At 34.7% G+C, this 13,148-nt stretch overlaps 1 pseudogene; it reads right to left on the reverse strand.

Annotated features, from left to right (window-relative positions):
• Positions 1–261: 261 nt before the first annotated feature.
• Positions 262–13,148, reverse strand: part of LOC139039790 (cytochrome P450 2C42-like) — a 226,130-nt pseudogene continuing 213,243 nt past the window's right edge.

The following is a 13,148-nucleotide window of genomic DNA, read 5'->3' on the forward strand; positions in this document are numbered from 1 at the left end:
TGTATAATATGTAGGTATATAAAATATATTTATATTACATGTAAATATCTTCATATATGTGTATATATGTTTATATACACACACACACATAAAAACACATATATATTTCTGTATATGTGTGTTCAACTATAACCATACATACACATTATCTCCCCCTCTTCTTTGCCTTAATATGTCTGTGCATCTGTGTACAAGTATGTATTTGTTGTGTGAGTGCAGGAGTTTGTGTTTACCCACTATGAGAAAAGAGGAAGGATGTACTTAGACAGAACAGTAAATTCAAGTTTAGTCTCATGTTATTCCTTATGACTGGAATGACCTTCCCCTATTTTCTCTGAAATACACATATACATACACACACCCACACACACATCCTGAAGGGTGACCAAAATCGTGAAGGTACTGAAGTGCAGAAGATACTTAAAAAAAAGCAAAATGTACTGGGTGAGTTTTCCATTTTCATGATATTGTGTTGAGGACAGCCTCCAGGCAGCGAATATTAGGTGACTAAAACTTGGCTATAAGCCAGCAGTCTCATTGATTCTTCAAACCAGTGACATCATAAAGCTCCATCACCTGCACAGAAGCTGAAAAGGAAGGGGGTAAAGCTCAGGAAAGAAAGAGCCAGAGAGGGGGTACTCTAAATTATCTCTATAAAATCACCCAAATCCCTGGATAACCCTTGAATTAGGCATGTGTGGACTAAAGTATAAACAACTCATTTCAATTGAAAAGAACTAAACTGAAAATTCAAAGTTTTGAGTTTGAGTCCAGTTCAGTTAACTGTTTGTGATAACAAACAGATAAGCAAAACTCAATGTTCTTGAAAGAAACATAACTGAATCAAGAGTCCCTACCATATATCATTCAAAATATCTAGGATACATTTCAAAATTATTAGACACACAGACATACCAGAAAAATGTGACCCATGTTTAAGAGAAATTGTAGAATAACACTAACACTAAAATAGCACTAATAATACAATAAACAGACAAGAATTTTGAAAGCTGTAACATAACTATAATCAAGGAGGCAAATAAAAATAGTCTGAACATTAATTAAAATGTTAATGTTATAATCAAAATAGAATATATGAAAAGAACCAAATGAAAATTCTAAACCTTAAATTTATAATTGATGAAATTAATTGATAGATGGCTTTACAGTGGTTAGAATACAACAAAAGAAAGACTTGGTGAATTTGAAGATAGATGAATAGAAACTTTCCAGTCTAAAGAATAGAAGATTTAAATATATATAAAGAATGTTAAGAACCTGTGTAGCAATACCATAGGTTGACTGGGGTGTCAAAAAGAGAAAAGATAGTGGGCAAAATATATTTGAGGAAAAAGTAGACAAAAATTCTTCAAATTTAGATGAAGAAAAGCAGAATAAATAAAAAACAAACCACACAAATATTTTGTAGTTAAAAATAAATCAAAGATACAGAGAAAACTTGAGAGCAGTCAGAGAAAAATAGCACATTACCTACAGGGGAATAGTAATTTAAATAACTGCTTTATCAGAAGCAAAGAAAATCAGAAAATAGTAAAATTAAAATTTTAATATGTTAAATAGAAAAATAAAATTTAACCCTTCAACATAGTATTCTGTATCCCTACTTGTTTTTGTAAATAAAGTTATATTGGCACACATTCATGCCAATTTGTTTATGTATTATCTATGGTCATTTTCATGCTACAATGGCAGAGGTGAGTAGGCACAACAGAGACGATATGGCACCCATGTCTAAACATTTACTATCTACCTCTTTATGGAAAGGTTTACCTACCCTGATTTAAAGCAAAAATTATAACATGGATGGTAGGATTATAATATGCATAAATATTATATATGTGATAACTATAGCATAAAGGTAGAGGAGAGGATTAAATAGCCGTATATGGTTGCAATGTTCTTGTATTTTTTATCGAGGTGTAAGTGACATATAACATTATATTACTTTCAAGTGTACAAAAAATGATTCAATATTTGTATACACTGCAAATGTTTTTGAATTTTATACAAAGTTCTGTAGTACTAATTTTAAGAAGACTATACAAATTTAAGGATGCATACTGTAAATCTCAAGAGGAGCCATTAAAAATATATATATAGAGAGAGGTGACAATAGATATTTATAGTCTGAAAACTCTAGTTTCCCAGAAGAAATTATGAACAGAGAAACAGAGGAATATAAGACAGAGGGACAGGCAGAAAATAATTCTTCAAAAATACAGTTACTCCAGAAGAAGACAGGAAATGAGGGAGAATAGAATATAAACTGAGTGGATGAATAAGAAACAAATGGTAGAATTGTAGAAATTAACCCACTATATTAAAATGTAATGAACTAAACATTCCATTTTAAAGAGAAGAAGGCACTTAGACATATACAGAACATTCCACCAAAAGCAACAGAGTACAAACTTTTCTCAAGCACACAGGGAACATTCTCTGAGACAGATCATACGTTACTGCACCAAAGAAGTATTACTAAATTTAAAAAGATTGAAATAATACCAAGCATCTTTTCTGACCACAATGGTATGAATCTGGACATCAGTTACAAGAAGAATATTGGAAAAATTCAAAAATATGTGGAGATTAAACAAAAAACTATGGGGCAACCAATGAGTCAAAGAAGAAATCAAAAGAAAAATCAAAAATACTTCGAGATGTATGAAAATGGAAACACAACATACCAAAACTTATGGGATGCAGAAAAGCAGTTCTAAGTGGGAAGTTCAAGCAACAAATGCGTAAATCAAGAAACAAGAAAGACCTCAAATAAAGAGCTGACCTTTATACTTCAAGGAACTGGAAAAAGTAGAACAAAAGAAGCCCAAAGCTGGCAGAAGGTAAGGAAATAGCAAAAATCATAGCTGAAATAGAGACTAAAAGACAATAGAAGACATTGATGAAACTGAGAGCTTGTTTTTTAAAGAGAAAAACAAGATTGACAAACTTTTAGCTAGACTCACCAAGAAAAAAAGAGAGAGGACTCAAGTAAAATTAGAAATGAAAGAGGAGATATTACAACTGATATCAGAGAAACACAAAGGATCAGAAGACAACAAATTGGACAATCTAGAAGTAATGGGTATATTCCTAGAAACATACAACCTACTAAGCCTCATGAAGAAAACAAAAATCTGAACAGACTGATTACTAAGCCGACTGACTCAGTAGTCAAAAACCTCTCAAGAAACAAAAGTTCAGGATCAGATAGCTTCAGTGGTGAATTCTACCAAACACTTAAAGAAAATTAATACTAACTCTCCTTAAACTCTTCCAAAAAATAGAAGAGAAGGGAACACTTTCAAACTCATTGTATGAAGCCAGCATTACCCTTCTACCAAAACCAGACTAGGACACAAGTAAAGAAAATTACAGGCCAATATCCTTGATGAGCACAGATGCCAAAATCTTCAACAAAACGTTAACAAACTGAGTCAAGGAATACATTAACAGAATCATACACCAAGGATGCAAGGATGGTTCAATATCCACAAGTCAATCAGTGTGATACACCACATTAACAAAATGAAGGATAAAAATCATATGATATGATCATCTCAATAGATGTGGAAAAAGAATTTGACAAAATTCAACATTCGTTCATGATAAAAACTCAACAAAGTGGGTGTAGAGGAAATGGACCTTAACGTAATAAAGGCCATATATGACAAGCCCACAGCTAACATCATACTCAAGGGTGAAAAGCTGAAAGCTTTTCATCTAAGTTCAGGAACAAGACAAGGATGCCCACTCTCATCACTTTTACTCAACATAGTATTGGAAGTCCTAGCCATAGCAATTTGACAAGAAAAAGAAATGAAAGGAATACAATTAAGAGAGGAGGAAATAAAGCTGTCACTATTTGCATAAGACATGATAATATAGGTAGAAAATCCTGAACATTCCATTCCACCAAAACAGTTAGAACTAATAAACAAATTCAGCAAAGTTGCAGGATCCAAAATCAATATACTAAAATCTGCTGCTTATCTACACACTAATAGCAAACTATCAGAAGCAGAAACTAAGAAAGCAATTCCATTTACAATATCATCAAAAAGAACAAAATTTCTAGGAATAAATTTAACTGAGGTGAAAGGTTTGTACACTGAAAACTATAATTCATTGATGAAACAAATGAAAGAAGATATAAATAAGTGAAAATATATTCTGTACTCATGGACAGAAAAACTTACTATGGGGCCAGCCCAGTGGCACAGCAGTTAAGTTCATATGTTTGTCTTCAGCAGCCCAGGGTTCACCGGTTTGGATCCCAGGTGTGGACATGGCACCACTTGGCAAGCCATGCTGTGGTAGGTGTCCCACATATAAAGTAGAGGAACATGGGCATGGATGTGAGCTCAGCGCCAGTCTTCCTCAACAGAAAGAGGAGGATTGGCGACAGATGTTAGCTCAGGGCTAATCTTCCTCAAAAAAACAAATTAATATCAATACAATGTCCATACCACCAAAATCCATCTATCGACTCAATGCAATCCCTATCAAGATTCAAATGACATTTTTTCACAGAAAGAGAACAAGCAATCCTAAAATATGTATGGGACCATAAAAGCCTCGAAATAGCCAAAGCAACCTTGAGAAAGAAGAACAAACTTAGAAGCGTCACCTTTCCTGTATTCAAACCATAATTCAAAGTTATAGTCATTAAAGTAGTATGGTATTGGGGTAAAAATTGACACATAGATCAATGGAACAGAATAGAGAGCGTAGAAATAAAGCCACATATATGCGGTCAATTAATTTATGCCAAAGGAGCCAAGGATATACAATTGGAAAAAGACTGTTTCTTCAATAAATCATGTTGGGAAAACTGTACAGCCACATGAAAAAGAATGAAACTGGATCACTATCTTACACCACATACAAATATTAACTCAAAATGGATTAAAGACTTGGACATAGACCAGAAATGATAAAAGTCCTAGATGAAAACATAGGTGATAAGCTCCTTGACATTGGTCTTGGTAATGATTTTTTGAATTAGACATGAAAAAGCAAAAATAAACAAGTCCGACTACATCAAACTACAAAGCTTCTGCACAGCAAAGGAAAATAGCAACGAATTGAAAATGCAACCTACCAAGTAGGGGAGATATATGCAAATCATATATCTGATTTGGGGTTAGTATCCAAAATATATAAAGAACTCATACAATTCAATAGGAAAAAAAATCCAATTAAAAAATAAGCAGAATATCTGAAAAGACATTTCTCCAATGAAGACATACAGATCGCCAACAAGTACATGAAAGGGTGCTCAATATCACTAGTCATCAGGAAAATGCAAATTAAAACCACATTGAGATATCATCTCACACCTGTTAGATTGGCTATTATCAAAAAGACAAGAAATAACAAGTATTGGCAAAAATGTGGAGAAAAGAGAACCCTGTGCACCATTGGTAAGAATGTAAATTAGTGACGCTCCTGTAGAAAACATAATGGAGGTTCCTCAAAAAATTAAAAGTAGAAGTACTATATGATTCAGCAATTCTACTTCTGGGCATGTACCCGAAGGGAACAAAGTCAGTGTTTCAAACAGGTATCCGTACTTGCATGCTTATTGCAGCATTATTCACAAAAGCCAAGACATGGAAACAACCTAAGCATCCATTGACAGATGAATAGATAAAGAAATATGGTGCATGCATATACAATTTAATATTCTTCAGCCATAAAAAGAAAGAACTCCTGCCATTTGCAACATCATGGATGAAACTTGAGAGCAGTATGATAAGTGAAATAAGTCATACAGAGAAAGAAAAATATGTGGAATTTTTAAAAAGCTGAACTCATAGAAGTAAACAGTAGAATGGTCATTGTCAGGCTCTGGGTTTGGAGGGAAATAAGGAGATGTTGGCTAAGGGGTACAAACTTCCTGTTATAAGATGAATAAGTTCTGGGGATCTAATACACAGCATGATGCCTATAATTAACAGTACTGTAATTATATACTTGAAAGTCGCTAAGAGAATAAATATTAAATATTTTCACCACACAAAAAATTATATTGAGGTGATGGAGGTTTTAATTAACTCTATTGTGCTAATCATTTCATAACATATGTGTATGAAATCATCACACTGTACGCCCTAAATTTACAAAATATAAAATGTCAACTATATCTCAATGGTGATGGGAAAAATTTTTAAAGAAAAAATATATAGAGGAGGAAAACATTTCTGAACGCATTTTTAAAGCCAGCATAATTCCAACACTGAAAAAGACATTACAAAAAAAGAAAATTTATAAGCCAGTAAGGTAAATATTAAGACATATTTAGACAGACAGAAATTAACACCCTTTATCTCGAACAAACCTAGAATTAACAAATCCTAAAAGTGCTATAAATAAAGGGCAGTGAAATCAAATAGATAACAAGTTCAAGAAGGAATGAAGAACATCAGAATGCGTTAGTAGGTCAAAATAGTATTTTTAAATCTTTAAAAATTATCTTAACTTTTATACATATATAAGTCTCCTTAAAACTACTGGCTTTTCAGAGTAAATAGAATCTAGAACTAAAACATAGGACGACAAGAACACAAAGAGTGGGAGGGTATGATTGGAAATATATGGCTGAAAAATTCAATTTTTTGTGAAGTAATAAAATATTTTAACATAAACTGTGGCAAGTTAAAGATAAATATTGTAATCTCTAAACCAATCACCAAAAAATCCCAAAAACAAAAACAGGAGAAAAGAAGCATAACTAAAATGTCAAGAGACACAAATATACAGTCCTTAGAGGAGACAAAATGAAATGATACCAAATATTTGATTCAGCCAGTCAGGAAAGGATAAATATAAGAAGAAATCACAAATAAGAGTCAAATGCGAAGACAATAGACTCGTTACAAATATATAGAAATTTTCAGTAAATGTAATAAACTTCCCATTTGAAAAGATGTTTGCAGCGTGCCCAGTGGTGTCATGGTTAAATTTACGCACTCTGCTTCAGAGGCCCGGTATACAGGGGTTCAGATACTGGGTGCGAACATCCACAGTGCTCATCAAGCCAAGCTTTGGTGGCATAAAAAAATAGAGGAAGACTGGCACAGGTGTTAGCTCAGGGTGAATCTTCCTCAAGCAAAAAGAGGAAGATTGGCAACAGATGTTTGCTCAGGGCGAATCTTGCTCACCAGAAAAAAAAATGCATAATTTAAGATTATAAGACTTGATAAAAAGAGAAGAAGCACCTATATGTTGCTTAAAGTTACAACTTGAAATTGAAAGGGTGAAAAATGATTTACCATGCAAGCTTTAACCATAAAAAATCTAGTGTGGCTCCACAAATGGCAGAAAAGTAGACTTCAGAATGAAACATATTACCAGAGATTATTAATGATAAAGGGATCAAATAGTCAAAGAGACATTACAATACAAAATGCATGCATTCAGTAACAAATTTGCCAAACATGAGGCAGAATTTTACCTACAAAGAGACCTAAGGACAAATCTATTAGGCATTTGAAATGTCTAGTACATGATTTTTAAGTTTTTGCATTAAGTGTGATAATTAAACTTCTAAAATCCAAACTCTTTAGTGAAGCCACATTACTCATAGACACTTTTATGTGATGGGATCCTTTTGAGGGAAAAGTTGCCCTGAAGACTGAGTTGAGTGGGTATCAGTTAGGCAGAAGCACTGGAAGCTGAGGATTGTAACCTGGGTTATAGGTACTTGAAAGTGCATTGAAAACTATAAAATACCAAAGGAAAGAGAGATGGCCTGTAATTCTCCAGTCTAGCCAGAGATAAACCTCGATTAGAGACGTTGTTGTTCAAGAACACTGACTTTCATGATCTAGATTGTGTAGAAAGCAAACTGATAACTTAATGTCTCAGCCTAAACTTTAGCCTTGAAAGTGGAGAAATCATTCTGGAGGAAAGCATAAAAACTGCAAAGACTAGAGGACAACAATAGAAGCTTGAGGCAAATCAATATTTAAGTTACATGGAAGGAGGGAGAGTGAGCATAGCATACGGAGAACAAATACTCAGAAAGATAGGAGGAAAACTAGCAGATTATATGGAACATTCTTAGGAGTATTAAATGCTGCCACGAGGCCAAGTAAAATTAGGCGTGGAAAGCATTCCTTGGATATAATATTTTGGAGGTCATCAATGGCTTTGATGAAAATGTATCACTGAAATGGAAGATATTTTTCAATGGGTTGATGAATAACTGATTGGTTAGGAAATGTTTACATGATTATAACCAACTTCTTCCAGGATTTTGAATCTGCCAGTATAGATAAATCAGGATCGAATGGGAAGCATCAGGATTTGGGGGTGGGAGTTTAAGATGTAACAGAAATGAATATGTTTGAATGCTAATGGAAAGGAGCCAGTAGGGAGGGAGAGAATAAAGATTAAAAAATGAAGAAATGACTATGAGAAGAGGATCCCAGAAAAAGTGAGAGGAAAAGGATCCACGCTGCAGATAGAAAGATTTACTTTAGATAAAAAGGGAGCCCTTCTCCACAACAACACACATGAAAGAGAAACTGAAGGATGTGGATGTAACAGGACTTTAAATCTAGTAGAAGGAAATCGAGGCAGCTGTCTTCCAATGGCTCTGAGTTTCTGTCAAGTGGAAGGCGGGGTTACCTGAGAAAAAGACCACAGGTGAGAATTGGAAGGGGAGAGTTCAGGGCTGGAAGAGTCATTGTTGAGCATGGTGGAGCAAGCTGAGCTAGCTTGTAAGCAAGATTTTTGGAGAATCGAGGATACGTTTGAGGTTGGTGATAATAATACCAACCTGCTAAGCTGTATGGTCCTTTCCAGAAGGGATCAGTAGCTCAAGGGCAGATAGGGAGAAGGGAGACTGTTGGATTGGACTTTTGATGAGTAAGTGAAACAGATAATTGGAGAGGTGTGGGAGTACAGGATACTGCTTAATGGTAAGAGTAATAAAGCATAGACCGGAAAGCAGGGAAGTGGACAGCAGATTGGGCTAATGGAAAAGCAGAATGTGGAGCTATCAATGTAAAGAAATCTTTTTGGAGTTTAAGTTCTATTATATTTATAATTCTATTTATATATATAAATATATATTATAATTATAATTATAAAATTGTATCAACAAACAGAAGGGAAAGGAGCACGTGGGCAGAGAGTTAGATGCCTGAGTTATGATTGTGCAAGACCTGTAGAAGTTTAGGCAATCTGGAACTCTACTACTGTGAGAGTTGATAACTTAAGATTCCTAAGGAAAAGCATAGATGAAATATCTCTCACCTTGAGAATAAGGTATTCTCTAAATTTAATGTTCTGAGGTCCTGCATGGGGCAAGTTGTTGGGGACAAGGTCATTGTATCTCTGGATCTCATGTACCACAACATCTCCATAGGGCATGTGGATCCTGTCCTGCATTCAGAGGCTCTGGTGTCTGTCAACCACACAGTAAATCTCTTTCTGGACTTTAGCTGGCAAGGTAGGAGTCAGAATTTATGTGAAATGAAAAAGACTTGATTTCATCTTCTTAATCATGGTTACATTGTGGTGAGAGATGGGGAGAAGGGAAAACTACACATGGCTACCTCCATAAGGAGAAAAAAGAAACAGAATTTCAGGTTCCTGGGAAAATTGGAATTTCATTAGAGACTTAAATATATGTACACATAAAACACAATTGTACCATGAAATTCATTTCTCAAATCTCATTCTCTATTTTGCGCACTTTGGTATACTCAAGGTTCTGAGATCTTGAAGGCTCATTATAGAACATGTAGTTTATCCACTTTGTGCATGCCAGTTTTTGTTTTAAGTATGTAAATTCCAAGAGGGTAAGAACTACTCAGTGCAGTAAATACATAGTAAATAGTACAATTGAATAAGATGTTTAGTTGACTCAGCAGACAGGAACAAGATGTAAGTTAACATTTATTTAGAATACAAAATATGTTAGGTATGCTTCACTATGTATTACTTTATATTTCTCAAAATAGTTACGTGTGTTTACCATTATTTTGTGCATCTTAAAAATGAGGAAACTGGTCCTGAAAAGTAAACATATTTCTTAAGGACACTCAGGTGCTATAGTTGCAAAGTATATCATATTAATAATGTGTAATTTAAGTAGGACTATTCATTAGTCAAAATAAATGCTTACTAACTTTTTCCTGTGAGAGAAACATTTTATGAATATTAGAAAGCATTATCTCTTTTAAACAGATGAAGGAGCCAGATATGAAGAGAGGTAGCTGTTGAGCTGGCCCCGGGGCGGACTGGTTAAGTTAGCGTGCTTTCCTTCAGGTAGCCCAGGGTTTGCTGGTTTGGATCCTGGGCGCAGACCAACACACTGCTCACCAGGCCAGGCTTGGTGGCAGCCCACATAGAAGACCTAGAATGACTTACAACTAGGATATACAACTATGTATTGTGGCTTTGAGAGGAGAAAAAGACAAAAATGGGAAGATTGGCAACAGTTGTTAGCTCAGGGCCAATCTTCCACCCCAAAAACAATACCTAAAAAAAAGAGAAAGAGAGCTCCTTGTTAACAACAACAACAACAAAATGGGAAGGAGAGGAACTCATGCATTTGAGGTAATAAATCTACTTACTAGTAGAATCAGAATCTGAAACCACTGTTGTTAGTGTCTATAACCCATTTTCTCCAGGACTGTGTTGCTACTTTGCTCAAATGTTACTTATCTACCACCTGAAGAATGTGACTTTGTAATGGACCATGTGAAAATTTTGTGGTTGGTACCTAAAAAGGCTAAGAATTTAAGAGAAGTTTTAAACTTCATCTTCTCAGGTTGAGAGGCTAGAGTTTTATTTAGAAGAAAGTGATAATATAAAGTGGTTAGGAATTACTTGCAAAATCAGAATACTCGGGAGAATGGCACAGTAAGGGATAAAGATGAGAAAAAGGAAAAGGAAAATATAAATGGATGTGATACAAGAAAAAATCCAAATGGAAAATGAAAATGGAAGTGTGGGGAAATATGTCCCAGGAAGGGCTTTTGCAATATATACAAGATTTAAAAGTTTGTAGAAAAGTGTCATATACTATTTATAATCATAATCAACATAGTTCTTATATGAAGTTATTTGGCTGAAAGTGTTTGTGTCACGGGAAAGAAACATAGCACCATCATATTTCACAGTGTGTGCGAGCAACGGAATTTTGAAGCTATGCTTCTAAATTGCACCATTTGGAAAGCATCTCTTATTTATAATGGGAGGGAAGAAGCACCTTCAACAAAATAGAAAAATCTGGTGCTGAGGTCATGGAGATAAGTCTTATGAGGTTTAATTGTGTAGAAAGTGTGTTCATTCACCAAAGCACAAAACATGATGTAGTGAAGGAAATACCCTCTTAGATGAGGACTCAATAAAAATGAGACGCAAAAATGGAAAGATTGCATTTTCAAGAGCAATAGGTTTGTGAAAAAAAATTTGTTTGCCCAAAAGGTTATGTTTGAAAATAATTCTTTATTTGTATATACGACATATCTCCTTTTATTGTAGCTTACTATATTGTATTTTGCAGATACTGCATGTTTTACAAGACCCTCCACCAGCAAAAAGATTATGACCTACTGAAGGCTCAGATGATGGTTAGCATTTTTTAGCGATAAAGTATTTTTTAATTGAGGTACGTATTTTCTTTTAGTCATAAGGCTATTTCAACTTAATAGACTACAGTATATTGTAAACATAATTTCCATATGCGCTGGTAAACCAAAAAATTCATGTGATGCACTTTATTGCGATATTTGCTTATTTGCAGTGGTCTGAAACTGAATTCACAATATCTCTTAGTTATGCCTGTAACATTTTTTATTTACAGAGTGAATCTGTTTGATAGAGAAAGATGGTAAAATTTTGGAGTAAATCTTTACATGGAAAATGCATTTGAGTAGAAATGTCTTTTGACAGAAATCTATTTATCTGCACATGGAAGGTATACCAAGTGGTAACTTTTAGAGAATGAGAAAGGCTAATTCTTTCCAGATCCTAAGACAGTTCTGCTTACTACATCTGTCCTGACCCAAATCAAGGACACTCCACCATAGCAGGGAGAATAATGACCTCTGCCCTTCAAATCCCTGCTGCTGTTTAAATATTTCACTCTCTTTTTGTACTATAATCTAATTTGAATTTAATTCATCCAATGATAGGAAGATGTGCTAACGAAGGAAAATTGTCTTGTACATTGCCTAGGCAGGTAATGAGTGGGATAGTTATCAAGTGTTGCCTGCCAGTTTCTACCTGGAATTTCATCCTACCCAACCTCTGTGACCTTACCTGTGACTTCTGGATGCTTCAGCAGGAGCAGGAGTCCATATCTCAGGGTGGTGCTCGTTGTCTCTTTTCCTGCACTAAACAAATCCCATATGGTAATGATCAAATTGTCCATGGTAAATTCAGACTGTTTACTGTGTTTTTCCTGGCAATGATGTGTTAGAAATATTTGATAAATAAAAAAGCCTCAGAGGTAACATAAAATACCTCAATATAACATCATTATTTGCTGAATTCTCTTCTTTGGCAAATTATGCCGGACGTTAGAGATTGCTGTACCTGAAGGTAAAGTTAGATGAGTTGTTAGGATTCCTATAAACTGTTAAAATGTAATCAGAGTGACAAACTTGCAACAAGTCCTTTCTGATTCCTCACTTTCTCACCCACTAGAGCCAATCAGTTCCTTTATAACTTCTTTCAAATAGAATTATTATCAAGTTGTCACTGTCAATTTTAGCATCTATTGCCTATTTTATCATGTCTAAATTTCTCTTTCAAGCCTCTAGAGCCACCCACTCAAAACTGTGTCACTATCCCCACCTCATCAGTCACTACACCCATGATAGTTCCTCAATTACAACCAAGATAATAACCATCACAACATTACACTCCAAAAAGAAAAAACTTGGCAGGGGTCAAAAAGGAGAAGTTATAAGGGAAAAAGGTTCTGCTCAATATGTGCTACTCCAAGAGTGTGAGGCCACCATAGCTAGGTGGAGTCAAGCAAAGCCTGGATGATCTTAGGTCAGGAAGCTGAGAGAAGGTAAAATTCACTATGGGAAAAGTTGAACCAGTTAATAATGATTGCTGTTTGAAATATAAATTAAGTCCACAAAATCACTTCT

Source organism: Equus asinus, chromosome 2, assembly GCF_041296235.1.
Source record: "Equus asinus isolate D_3611 breed Donkey chromosome 2, EquAss-T2T_v2, whole genome shotgun sequence".
Classification (NCBI taxonomy): domain Eukaryota; kingdom Metazoa; phylum Chordata; class Mammalia; order Perissodactyla; family Equidae; genus Equus; species Equus asinus.